Raw genomic sequence first — 14,286 nt, forward strand, 5'->3', positions numbered from 1 at the left:
TCTCCTGGTTCGCAGTGCCGGGAATCACTCGGAGCCGCTTTTCCCAGCCTCGGACAAACAAAAACAAAAACAAAAAAACAAATAAAAAACGAGCGGGGCGGCCGCCACCTGCCAGTTAAGAAGAAGCTGCACCGCCGCGAGCCCGAGCCCGGCAGGAAGGGGGTGCTGAGCTGCGTCCCCGTCCTGGGGCCTGGGGCTCTGCTGAGGGCGGGGGTTCCGGCCTAGAGGGGCTGCAGCTGGGGAGCGCGGCCGCAGTGTGTGTGTTAGTGTGTGGTGCGTGTGAGGAAATCGCGGCCGGGATCTGTGTGTGTCTCTGTGTCTCTGTGCATGTGCGTGTATGTGTGCGCGCGGTGGCGGCGGCGGCGCTGGGGGAGGAGCTTGGGCGCGGCCCCGCCCCCGCCCGTCCCCGCCCCTCCCCCACGCCCTTTCCACCCGCCCCCGCAATAGGAAAGGGAGAGAGGGAGGGGGGGAGGAAAGTGCTGTTCTGTGGAAAGGGGCGGAAGAAGTGTGGGGGGGGGAGGAAAAAAAAAAGGAAAGAAAGGAAAGAAAAAGGGAACAGAAATATGGCCGTCAGCCGCCTGGGCGGCCGCGCCGGGACCAGCTCCTAGGCGAAGCCCTTGCCGCGCCGCCGGGCCTCCCCCGCGCCCACTCCAGCTCGGGGCCGTTACCCCTCGGTGCAAGCGGCGCCCCTCGAAGGCCAGCCCGGAAGGCCGCGCAGGCGCAGATTGGCGGTGGAGGCGGCGGCGGCCGCCGCGGCAAGTCCACCCCCCTCCCCCCCCCCCCCACCCTCCCCGCGCCCGGCGCCGCCGAAGGCGCCCAGGCCGCGAAGCCGGCGCTTTCATGCCCCGGGAAGGGGCCGAGTGGGGGCGGCGCTGACGGAGGAGCGGGCGGCCGGCAGGTGAGCGTGTGCGGCGGGAGGGCCTCTGGCTCGGGAAGTGGCGCGCGGCCCCGCGGACTGGGAGGGCGCCGGGCAGGTAGCCGCGCGCGCGAGGACCTGAGCCGCCTGCGGTGGGTGGCGCGGGTGAGGGGGTGGTCGCGGCGGCCGAGGGGGGCGCGGGCCGGCTTTCCCGGCCTAATTTCCGGGGGGCGGGGAGTCCCCGGAGTTCTGCGGGTGTGATGGTGGCCGCGGGGTTGTGTGTGTGTGTGTGTGTGTGTTGCGGAGGGAGAGGCCGTGCCCCGAGCCCCGCCACCCGTGCGCCTCTCAGCGACTTTTTGCAGGGACGCTGGAGGGGTCCGGACCGGGGACTGGGGGGGGGGGTGATTGATTGGGGGGGTGGGAGGGCCGGGCCTTCGGGGCCACGGGTCCTGGGGTGGGGCGAGGTGGGGCGGGGGCTGGAATCGGAGCTTCCGACTGAGCCGGGTTGGTGAACTGGGGTCGTGGGGAGTCTCGAAGGGGTCTCGGGGTAGAGAGAGAGAGTGTGTGTGCGTGTGTGTGTGCGCGCGCGCGTGTGGCGAGGTCTTGGGGGACCTGGGTCGTGCCGCAGGTGAATTGTGGGCATTTCGTCCCCTGCCGTACGGGTGGCGGCTCGGCGGGACTTCTTTGTTGGGTTAACTTTTAGGAAGGCAGGTTTCCCTTCACCTCCGAGTGACGGAATGGGTGAATTGCAGTGAACTTTTCTGCTTCGAAAATGTGCCGCCTTGTCTGTTTTTTTTTTCTTTTTTTGCTGCGTAGACCTCTTGACTCCCAAAGACCGTGCCTCATCAGAACAAATAAAGGAATGACCCAGATTTTAAATAGCACCCCCCCCCCGAGTCTCCCCACCACCACCACCCAAGTGTCTGTTTCACACGGGAAAGTGTGGAGCAGTTGCCACAGTTACTCGGTGCGAATGTGAGGGAAAGTGTCATCTTCTGTAAACGAGTCCACAGCCCTCTTGTGTGTTTCGCGGCGGAGAAATTGTCAAGCTATTGTCGTCCGGGAAATTGATTCCCGGAGCCTGCTTAATGATGTGCGAACCCGAGGGCTCCCTAGACGCCCATTTAGTGCAGGGGGAGGTCGTCCCTTCCGGTCGGGCTCGGGGTTTTAGAAGGTGAAGTTTCTCGTAAATAGGTAAGAATGGTAAATAGGTAAGAATGTTCGTGCCGAGGCGCCGCGTTCTCAAATACTGGATTTGCAAGGATCGTGGTTACCTCAGCTCTCTTCAACCCAGAGCGTTCTGTGGCTTTCTGTGTCCGCACGATAAGAGCAACGATTGGTTTGCCAAAGGAAATCTCTTGCCGGGGCATTGAAGGTTCCACGCTTATTGATCCCTAGAACCGTGAACACCGCCCGTCTACTTTGTTTTCTGTCTTGTTCTTTGTATGGTTGCCTAAAGTCAGTCGTCTTCTTGGTTTGAAACCCGGAATTCAGAAGTGAATTTAGGTTTGTGTTCCTGAAGACAAGCTTCCTATCTTTTTGTTTGTTGGTTGATTTTGGGGTCACACCTGGCCATGCACAGGGCTTGCTTCTGACTCTGCTCTGGTATCACTCCTAGGCGTGCTCTGGTGATTATGTGGGGTGCCGGGGATTCAGCCCAGGTGGGCCACGTGCAAGGCAAAGCGCCTTCCCTGTAGTTACTGACTCTAAGTGCCTACGTCTTTATAGGCCTTGCTTTGATTCTCTTTTTCTAGTAATGGCAAACTCAGTTCATTTTTACCTCTCCACTGTTGTTTCATTTTCATTCTGTTTTTGCAAAAAACGGTTCGCTGGAATTAGGGATTTGACTTTTTTATTACTGATATTAGTGAACTGATCACCTATCAGTTGGCTTTGGTCATAGTATGTTGCTAAGCGTAGTATTGTTAAGACGTGTTCATTTGGATAGCAGAAAAGTTATGGCGTTAAAAATGTTGGACTTACATATCCTCGTAAATTTAATCTTGTATAATTTTCTTAAATGGTGCATTCTGTTGTTGAAAGTAAACATAATATTGTGTAGTATAAACTTGAGAAAATTGGCAGTGGAGTTAGTGTATGAAGATTGATCTTATTAAAAGGCAAGTGTTTTAAATTACTTGAAACTGTACTGGTGTGTAGGCTGTAACAATTATGTGCCAGACTTGGAAGGTTATTTGGTTGAGATGCTGTCTATAAAGAAACAAGTATCGGCAGTGGAAGTTAGCTTGTAGCTATGCATAGTATTTTGCATAATAAATAATAACTCAACAAGGTACCTTTGCTCTTTATATATCTGCCAGTTAAGATCAAAACATCTCATTTTCTCTGGAGTTTCCTGCCAAGACAAATATTGATTTTGCATTGGCTTTGCTGCTCAGTTTCTAAGTTAGATTTCAGTCCTATCCCTGCAATATAAAGGTTGTAAAGTAAAAAAAAAAAAAAGCTGCTGAGTCAGAGACAGGTTGTCTTATTTGGTCTTTCTGAGTTGCAATATGGGATTTCTTTTGTAATTTGAATTTCTAATATGTTTGTCGAAACTTAGTAAAGACAAATAAGTTTTCCTAATACGCAAATTAAAATTGTGCTGGTACCCATGTCCTATTCTTTCAGAATGTTAGCTTGATATGATGGACTTGTAATGGGATGCCTCCTTGAAATTGGGGATTTCCTTTTAAAAGTTAGAACTTAAGAAAAATAGGTCATAGTACAGTGGGAAGATGCTTGCTTTGCACTCGGCCAACCTGGGGTTGATCCCTGACATCCGACATGGTCCCTTGAACCTGTCAGGAGTGAACCTTGAGTGCAGAGCCAGGAGTAAGTGCTGAGCACAGCTGGGTGTGGCCCTTTCAAACAAAACTAAAAACAAAAAAGCTTCACATAGTCCAGTTGTGAGGTAAAGGAAGTCTTTAAGCATAGCATTTTATATTGCAGTAGGTTCCAAAATCAGATAATTTTATTATTTGAATTTTAAAGCTTATTATTTTGTAGAAAGTTATTTTGTGAATTTTATAAACTTAATTTTTTCTACTTACTACATTATATATGTATACACACAAATAAAGGTAGATGTAATACAGTTAATGTGTACTTGTTAACTTGTAATGGGGAAAAATGCAGTATTAAAAGAAATTCAAGATTTGGAACTTTTTTATTCTCACCTATCTTATATTTACGTTTTGCTCTTGTTCTTTTTATCTTTGTATATTAGAATAATTTTTCAGTCTTAGATATACTTGTTTATAATTCTGAGGTTAACTTCATTTAATAGTCTTTCATTATTTATTCATTAATTCATTTGTGTTGTCAGGCATCGAACTCCAGAGCCTCAGACATGTCAGGCATGTGCTGTACCACAAGCCATGTAACCAACTGTTTGTTTTTTTTATTTTATACAATAGAGTGTATGATTTTGTTCTAGTGCTGTTTTACCACTAGTTTTAGTCATAATTTTTCTAATTCATTTTTACTTACTTTCCCCCGTCCCCTGCCTGTTGTTGTTACTCTTAAAATATTGCTATAAAGGGGCTAGGAATATAGCACAGGAGTTGGTTTACAAAATGTTCCTTTGCATGCCCTGGACCATGGCACCTTGTGGTCCTTCCAAGCATCACTGTGTGTAGTCATGTGGTGCCATGGTATCCTTGGTATCACAGGGCTTGAGAAGCACAGCATCCTCTGGCTCAGGCATCGAACTGTCAGCTAGGCAAGGCTCTTGGATCCAGAGGCACACCCCTTCCCCATGCTTTAGTCAAGCCATTTTGCTAATAAGATAGAGAGTCCAATTAAATTTGGAGAGGGTAAACTTTTTTTTTCAGTTACTTTCTCTGAAATGCATCATTTGTACAATATACTATTTAATTGAGAGCAGAATTGAAACAAATGAAAATTTTTTTCCAGTCTGGGAGATGATTTACAGGGCTGGAGCACATGCTTTCTGCATGGGAACCCTGGTACAGTGTACCCGCCCCCACAAACAAAATGTGTTTAACTATGCATATGTGATTTTAATTGACTAGAAATAAGAGTATAAATGTATGAGCTCCTTACTGACATGTTGCGAGTTCTAATAACATATGTAAGTAATATTCATCTTTTTTTCCTTTTCCCTGTTTTTTCCCCATTTATTTCAGTGCCAGAGATTAAATCCAGGTCTCATGCATGTTAGGCATGCGCTCTGTTCTTATACATCCCTGCCCTGTATAAGTCATATACTTGGTTTTTGGTCCAGTATGTAGAGCAGTGGTAAAGGGCATGCTCGGCTTACATGAGACCCAGGGTTTGATTCCCAGTACTAAACTGCATCATACCAAAAAATGAAGAACCAAGAATTCTTGTTTTTCATAGTAAGGCCATGGATCATTCTATTTTAAATGCACTCTTTTAACCAAAGCTAATATTTTATATCCAGATTTATAACTATAGTTTTACTTATAGAAATCATTTTCTTAGCATTCAAAACAAATCTTTGAAATATTTTAAGTGGTTCCTTGAATTTACTATTTCAACTGTGTATTTGCAATTCATATGTGTGAGGGGGTCACTCCTGGCAGTGCTCCTGGGACCATATGGTGCCAAGACCTCCTGCTTGAAAAGTCATGTACAGAGCCTATTGAGTTGTTTCTCCTGCTCCCGGGGAGCTCAGTTTTTTGGATAGTGGGGGGTGGGGGGGAGGGTTATAGCTGTGGTTTGACTCCTGGTTCTGTGCTCGGGGTCCTGGCTGTGCTCAGGGGACCATGTGTATATTAGGGATCATGTGTAAACTGGTATGGTATTGGCCACACGCAAGACAAGTAAGTGCCTTATTCTTTCTTCTTTCCTCCTTGCCTTGCAGTTCATTTTTATCTCAATTTAAGAATGCTTCAGTCTTAAATGCATTAGTGATATGTCCATGTTTTTTAATTATGGAAAATATTAAGGCCCTGTGCTCTTGCCAGGGAATGAAAAGATGAGCAATATTCAGTTTAAATATTAAAGTCTCTTAGGCTAAACAGTTTTATAAATAAGCGCTATCACTACAATATGACATCTGGAATAGAGCAAATGATTCTAGAGGAGCTGAGGGAAGTATCTAACTGGTGTGGAGTAGAGATAGTCTATATCAGCATTTCTCAACTAGGCCATATGGCTCTGTGGACCTCCAGGATATTACGAGGGGACCACAGGTGAAATCACATCAAATAAATGGCAAAAGAACAGGGGGCTCACTGGGAGGCTTCAGGAAGGAAATAGATCAGAAGGGGGCCACAATCGGAAAAAGGTTGAGAAACACTGGTCTACATCAAAGCAGATATTTGATTTAAAACTCAAGCGGTACAAAAGGCAGAACATAAAGAATTTGGTGGATTTATAAAACTGCAAGTAATTTAGTGAAGGTTGATCTGGAGGGAAGTAGGGAGTTACCTGGTGTGGCAGTAGAGGCTGTGTCATTTATGGGGGGAGGGGTGGGTAGCCACACCTGGTGGTGCTCAGGACTTAGGTTTAGCATTTCCTTTTTTTCTTTTTTTTTCTTTCTTTCTTTTTTTTTTGTTTGTTTTTGCTTTTTGGGCTACATCCAGCGATGCTCAGGGGTTGCTCCTGACTCTGCCTTCAGGAGTTACTCCTGGCAGTGGTGCTTGGGGGACAATATAGGATATGGGGGATCGAACCCAGGTCAGCCTCCTGCAAGGCAGATGCCCTACCCGCTGTACTATCGCTCTGGCCCTGTGTTTAGTATTTGACCGAGGGGACCATTCCTGGTGGTGAATAAGGGGATCATATAGGATGCCAGCAATTGAACTTGGATCTCTTACATGCAAAGTAATTGGTCTACCCACTGTACTCTCTCTCAGGTCATGAGGCTGTGTCAGAAAGGGTCATGATAGTCCAATAAGAGGACCAGAGAGATAGTACAGAGGTTAAACTTTAAATCTAGAGTTATAACTATATATTTGCTTACAGAAAGTTGCCTTGCATCAGCTGACCCAGGTTCATTCCTGGTACCACATGCAGTCCCCCTAGTACTCTCAGCAAAGACTTTGAGCACAGAGCCAGGAGTGGCTCGGGCATATGCCCTATGCTCCCCCATCCCCTCCCCCCCCCAAAGAATAAATAAATAAAAAGCCAAAGAGATAGTACTGGGTTAAGGTGGTTGCCTTGCATGCAGCTGAGCCCATTTGATCACAATACCGCATGGTCCCTTGAGCATCCCTAGGAGAGACTCCCACCCCTATCCCAAGCACTGTTAGGTGTGGGCCATGTCCTCCTACCAAAACAAAGTGAAATAAGAAATTAGGATTGAACTTTGTGAGAAACAGCCATTTAATGATCTTAAGCTGATAAATGTCTTTGGCTCGATAAATAATGTAAAATGAATTGATAGAACAGTGTGAGGTGCAGATTCTTCATCAGTTTTTTTTTTTTAGGAAGCAAAATTGTTTTATTTTCGGAATATAAGAATGGAGGGAGGAAGAGAAAGGAAGGAAGGAAGGAAGAAGGAAGGAAGGAAGGAAGGAAAAGGGAGATGGAAGGAAAAAAGAAAGAAAAATTATTCAAGAGAGAACATGGGCTTCTGAAGAGTAGAGAAAATAGAGGGCCCCTATAAGTCTTTTTTTTTGGGGGGGTCATACCTGGCAATGTTCAAGGTTCCTCCTGGCTCTTCACTCAGGAATTACTCCTGGCAGTGCTCAGGGGACCATATGGGATGTTGGGAATTGAAATGGGTCGGCCGTGTGCAAGGCAAACACATTACCCGCTGGGCTATTGCTCCAGCCCTGCACCCATAGTTTTGAGTAAGAAATTTCATACACCAGCTTGAGTTGTTACTGGCCCCAGAATGGGAATATGTCGCATTATCTGTCTTGAAGGCATTGATTTGAAAATTGTGAACAGCAGTGGTAAAAAAAGACAAAAGTAGATAGAATTGAACTGCTTTATAATACAGACATTTTCCTCTTGAAAGCCGAATCATGTAGTCATTTTACCTGAACACCTGCTATACCAGCTAATTTCAGGAAGTCTTCCTTAGAGCTCTAGCCTATACTTTGTTTTTCTGTAAAGTGTTTTTACCTCTGTCGCCTACATCCTTCCCTTTTCTTTTCTAGGCCATTGATCTGTTTGTTTATCTTAATACCAATGTTTTATTTTCTTTATAGCAAATTGTATAATCAGGTAGTTCTAATTTTCAGTGTTATTATTCTAAATTGTTTTGCTTATTTATGTTCTTAGTTGCTTTTCTTTTGTTTGGTTTTGGTGTACAGCTGGTGGTGCTCAGAGGCCAACTTCTGCTTTGTGCTCAGGGACATTTCTTGAGCAGCCTAGTACCAAGTGGCAGTAGGGATCATACCAGAATCAGCCACATACAAGGCTAGTGCCTTAACCTCTGTGCTATGTCTCTGGTCCTACATTTTTAGTATTTTCATTTACTTTATAGAATAAGTGTATCAGTTTGTACTAAAAACCTGATAGGAAGAATTGACATCTTAGAATTTTGAGTGTTTTAATACCTGTGGGTGTTTGTTTTATTTATTAATTTTTTAGGGCTCTAAGTTTGTGGGTTTTTTTTTGTGGGGGCAGGAATTGGTGCTGTGATGTGGTGATACTCCTACCTGGCTGCTGAGCGGGGACACTCCGGTGGTACTTGGGAGTAGTACTTGCAGTAATGCCTATTATCAGAACCAAGGTTCCTATATACATATCTTTTCATCTGTTTCTTGGCCCTCTTTACGTTCTTTCTTTAGCATTTTGGTTATGGTTTTCCAGTCAAACCTCGTACGCCTTTTATGCTTTCTTTTATGGTTTCTGTCGACAATGATGCTATGTTTTTAATTTTGTTTTTCCACTTGTCTGTTTAAAGTATATAAAAAATGCAGTTAATTCTTGTGTATTTTGACCTTGCTGTATTCTGTTCTCTTACCAAATTTACTTTTTAGTTCTAAGAACTTTAAAAATTTTATTTGAATATTTTTGGTTTCCACAGTTTTGCTTGAGCCTGGTGATGAGGTTCTGGTTGGGCCTACCAGTTTATTACTGCTTCTTAGTCAAGCCTTCCTACGAAAATTGTTGGTTCTTGGGGTCATAGTCAGAAATGCTTGGGGTTTACTTCTGGCTCTGCACTCAGGGGTCAGGTCTGGTGTAGCTGCAAGACTATATGCGATACCGGGGATTGAACCTTGTTTGGATGCAAGCAGGGCAAGTGCTCTACCTGCTGTACTCTCTCTCCAGCTCCTCTTGTGGACATGTTTTCATTTCATTGGCTTTAGTAAAATTATCGATGTGATCAGATCTTCACTATTACCTTGCTATTTTTAATTTGTCCTACCTAGAATTGAAATCACTAAAGGGGATTAGGAGTATGGAGGGAAGAGGCAAAAGGCTTATGATGGTGATATACTGGCTTTTCAGTGTCAGGCAAGGTGTGATAACACTGTACTGGTAAAATTTAAAACATGCACAGTCTTAGACATAGGTTTTGGTTTCGTCCGACCTTTGTGTCAGTGGGATTTGGTATATTTTAGTACTCTATTTAATCTCCTTATTGGTTCATCAGCTACAGGATATTTTTCTTTTTAAGTAGTTGTCTTGGGGTATATAATATGCATCTTGGTGGGAGGGGTTGGGACACATTTGGCAGTCCTCAAGAGCTATTCCTGGCTCTGCTTGGGAATAACTTTGGGTAGTGCTTGTGGACCACATGGGGTTGGGGTTCAGGGGACCCAACCAAAGTCTGCTGCATATAAGCTGAGCACATTATCTCCTATACTGTCTCTCTGGCCCTGAATAGGCCTCTTTAGCTTACAGTCTAACTTTAATTTAGCCTACTTTTATTATTTATGTCTTTGATTTTATGTTTTTATTGTGCTGGAAACAGAATTCAAGGTCCTCATATATAAGAGGCAAGTACTCGCGATAGCACAGCGGTAGGGCGTTTGCCTTGCACGCAGCCAACATGGCCGACCCGAGTTCGATTCCTCCGCCCCTCTCGGAGAGCCCGGCAAGCTACCGAGAGTATTCGATATGCCAGACACAGTAACAACAACAAAGTCTCCAATGGAGACGTTACTGGGCCCGCTCGAGCAAATCGATGATCAACGGGAGGGCCTTTACTTTACTTTACTCTACCACTAAGCCACATCCTTAGTCCTTAGTCTGTCTTTAAACAAAGTGCTACTTTATGTACAATTTAGGATTCTCAGTTCTTGGACTGGAGCAATAATACAGTAGGTGGGATGGTTCCTTTGCACATAGTGGACTTGGGTTTGATCCTGAGCACCCCATATGATCCTTCTGAGCTCTGCAAGGGGTGATCTCTGAGTGCAGAGCCAGGAGTAAGCTCTGAGTACTGATGGATGCAACCCCCCCACCCCCCAAAAAAGATTCTCAATTCAATATGCTATCATTCTCTTTTATTCTTTCTTATCTATAAGAAGATGACAATACTGTTCTACCTTGTTGGGTGTTAAGAGTTTATATGTGTAAAATTCTTTGAACATAACTCATGTTTTATTTATATTGTGATTAGTGGAAGAAAACTTGATCGAAAGTTCTTGAACTGCAGATTATAGATTTCTTTTCCTGCCTGCCTCAACTACCCACTTCTGTGATTGCACAGGAGACTACTGAGTCTTCATTCTAATTGTATGTTATTCCTGGTTGATTTAAAAATATTGATAGTAGGGTCATTGGTGTGACTCAGTGGTAGAGCACTTGCATGTGTCAGGCCTTATGTTGGGTCTCTGTTTCTAGAAAAATATGTAAGTGCTGTCCTCAGAAATATTTATTGGTGTGACTTTTTTTTTTAAAGTAGTTCTGCTGACTCTGGTGTGTAGTGAGGGCAGAGAAATATTATTACCGTAGCCTTTCTCACATGACCTAGAACTTAGAATATTTTAAGCATTTAACTCTCATGTCTACTTCCTCTTTTGCCAGCTCACATACCTTGGCACCTTATTCTGACATTTCTTGGATTTCATTAGACCTTTCAGCCATTGGCCACACCACTTACTCATTGTCCTTCATCTCCCTCATAAAGGAAGATTTCTTCCTTTATTCTTATTTTTTTTTCATTTTTTATAATTTTATTTATTGAATCACCGTGAGAGCAGTTACAAAGCTTTCAGGTTTAAGTCTCGATCATATGATAAAACACCAGTACCTTCACCAGTGCCCATTCTCCATCCCCAAAACCCCCAGTATACTCCCATCCCGCACCCTCCACCTACCTGTGGGGCAGATGATTTCCACATTACTCTCTCTCTACTTTGATTACATTCAATATTTTGATACCAGACCCACCATTATTATTTGGGATATTACCCCAACACTCAGATCTGCTGAAAAGGCAACAGTAGACAATTTATTTTCTATTGCTGGTTATGAATAACATAAGATGTAACGTGGCTGAAGCAGTGGCCGTGCGATTTTGAAATTCCAAAATTTTAACAATTAAATCTGGAGGGATTTCTGCCAAAATCTGCTGGGTTCCGAGATTTGTTCCTGAGTCTCTTGGATCATGGCCGTTAAAAGCAGCTTGATCAGGAGCCCAGAGAGGCTGTTAGTAGGTGGCGACTCAGGGTCTTGTTGGGATGCGGAGGAAAGGGCCAGCTCCACCCCCATCCCGTGAGGCCCCGCGTGTCTCGTCACTGCGGGCCCAAACCTGACTGTCCAGTGGCCTCTGGAGGATGGCAGCCAATGGGCCACCAGGGGGAACAGGCCAAGGCACGAAACCTATTCCCACCTGAGGTGGCCCAGCGCCAGTAAATCTACTGCAGGGACTGGACGCATTTCTGTCAAAAGCCGTTGGGTTTTGAGATTTGTTTCTGAGTCTCTGGGATCATGGCCATTAAGTAGGTTGATCAGGAGCCAGAGAGGCCATTTGTGGGCGGCAACTCGGGGTCTTGTTGGGGTGGGAGGGAAAGGGTTGGCTCCACACCAATCCCGTGAGGCCCCACATGTCTCGTTGCTGTGGGCCCAAACCTGACTGTCCAGTGGCCTCTGGAAGATGGTGGCCACCGAACCACCAAGGGGGAGGAGGCGGAGGGACAGCACCCTTTCCCTCCTGGGGTGGCCCAGCGTCTGTAACCTACTGCAGGGACTGGACACATTTCTGCCAAAAGCTGTTGGGTTTCGAGATTTGTTTCTGAGTCTCTGGGATCATGGCCATGAAACAGTTAGATCAGGAACCAAAGAGGCCATGCCTTCAATTATATAGGTGAGCTGAAGGTGGTTTGTGGGTGTGTTTCCCACATACCTAACTTTTGGCCATTTACTTTCTTGGTAAACTTTGCCCCAAGTTTTTGGGATATGGCCGAAGGGACAGCAGCAATTTTGGGGTATCTGGAAGTCTGAAGGCGCCGTCAGGCTGCTGATGCACTCGCTTCACAGGTACAGTTGGACCTGTTGGCGGCACCATACTCCCAACTTTATTTTTATTTTTAATAATTTCTTTATTTTATTTTTGCTTTTTTTGGGGGGGGTATACCTGGTTGAGCTCCAGATTTTACTTCTGACTCTGCTCAAGGATAACTCCTGGCGGGGGAGTTGTGCCTTTTCTTATCCAATTACCTTGATTGATTCACTATTTTTTGATTTTGGGTCACACCTGGTGGTGCTCCGAGCTTATTCCTGGTGGTACTTAAAGGGGTATTTATGGTGCCAGGGATTGAATCTGGGTCAGCTGCGTTTAAGGCAAGTTTCTTACCTGCTGTACAATCTCTCTGGCCCCAATTAAAACTTTTATACCTACTAGTGTTCTGTACACTTATGTGATGTCAAGTTAGCAACACTCTTCTCTGTTCCTTTATCATAATTGGGGCAAAACTTCAGCCATGATTAAATTTATTTCTTTGCCGACTCTGTATTCTTAAATCTGAGTAGCTGAGTATGGAGGGGGAAAATCAGCAGTTTAGAGGCTGGATTGCTCAATGTAGAGCTTTGGCTTTGCATATGTAAGGTCTTGGGTTTGATCTCCAGCATGGCAAAAACAAAACAACAGTGTTTACGTAAGTCTTATTTAAATTTATGGCTGCTTGGGGCCTGGGATTTGTCACTGTTGTAGAACGTATACTGTGCATGTGTAAGATCCTGGGTTCAGTCCCCAGCAGCATAATACAAGCAAACATATGAACTAAAAAAATTTATCAGCACAAGTATCACTTGGCTATAAATTTACCTGTCAGTTTTGCTTTTTCATTTTAATTCCTGTGGCTTTTTTTTCCCTTTTTCCCACCTGTGCTGTAACCCACACCTATTTTTACTGCTGGATTTATCTTTTCCTTACATCATCTTTTTACCCTACTGAATCATTTTGTAAGAATATAAACCAATTTGCTGTATAACATCTTCATTCTCTCATGTGCACACACTTTCTTTCTCACACCTTTCTCATGTATAGCACTTTTTCATGTCTGATCTCTACTTTCTGAATTCTCTTTCCAACTCACTGTAGGCTCATTCTTTTTCTGTGCTCAGGGATCACTGCTGGTGGTGTTCAGGGGACCATATGGGATATTGGGGATGAACATGGATCAGCTGCAAGCCAGCTGTTGTATGATCGCTCTGCTCCCACTGCTCATATATTTAAAGTAAAAGACATGTGTTTGACTCCTCTGCCTGCCTCCCTTTGTTGATGGAGTATCTGGGAAGTAATGCTGATGTTGTTGCAGTATTGCACCTCTCTGGTGCTTGCAGGGGTTGGACATTAGGTCGTGGTGCTTGTGCACTTGGATATGGTGCACACTGAAATGTGCGCTTCTTTAGTTGTGGTGCTTGTACCCGTGCTCATCGTGGGAGCGGGGGAGCTGGGATCCCCCACTCATGGTTGAGGCAGACATGTTATGGTTGCGCTCCACTGGGTTTCTGTGGCATTTGCATGTGTGCACAACAGAGACCTTTCTTCCTGGCCATGGTGTGGCTCAGTTTTGAAGTTGTCCTTGGTGCTGCTGGGTGTGAGGGTGAGGGTAATTCACACAGTTTTTCCCCTTTTTTTCCATGCTGACACATATCTGGCTGTGATGCAGCTGAGGGTGACTGCAGTTACCAAGCTCAAAGGGCAAAGATTTCAGGAATATGTTGAACTCATGGGTGATACTTGGGATTTGAACTTGCGATCATGTGCTTGTAAGGCAGGTGCTCTATGTCTCTGATTGTTCCTCCAAGTCCCTATAATCATGTTGCTTTTGTTTTGTTTTGGGGCTACACCTTGCAGTGCTCAGGACTTATTCTTGGCTCCACACTCAGGGATCACTCCTGCCAGGCTCAAGGGAGTGGAACCCTGACTGGCCGTGTAGAAGGCTGAACTACTTCCCTGGTCCTCTAATTCTGTTGTACTAAACAGTCTTACTTCTTTTCTTCCATCCCATATTTATATCTTCTTTATAGCATGAATTCTGCCTTTCAGCAGTTCTTTAATTATGAAGTACAAAGTATACAGAGTA

The 14,286-nt window shown here is 45.0% G+C and overlaps 1 protein-coding gene across 1 annotated transcript in view; it reads left to right on the plus strand.

The window, feature by feature from the left end:
- Positions 1 to 480: 480 nt before the first annotated feature.
- DENND4C (DENN domain containing 4C) overlaps positions 481 to 14,286 on the plus strand; it is a 107,614-nt gene continuing 93,808 nt past the window's right edge. Inside the window, exon 1 of the mRNA XM_056117098.1 lies at positions 481 to 898. The gene's annotated coding sequence lies outside the window, so the exon portion shown is untranslated. The remainder of the gene's footprint in view (positions 899 to 14,286) is intronic.

The sequence above is a fragment of the Sorex fumeus genome, unplaced genomic scaffold (assembly GCF_029834395.1).
Source record: "Sorex fumeus unplaced genomic scaffold, SorFum_2.1 ptg000034l, whole genome shotgun sequence".
NCBI classification, from domain to species: Eukaryota; Metazoa; Chordata; class Mammalia; order Eulipotyphla; family Soricidae; genus Sorex; species Sorex fumeus.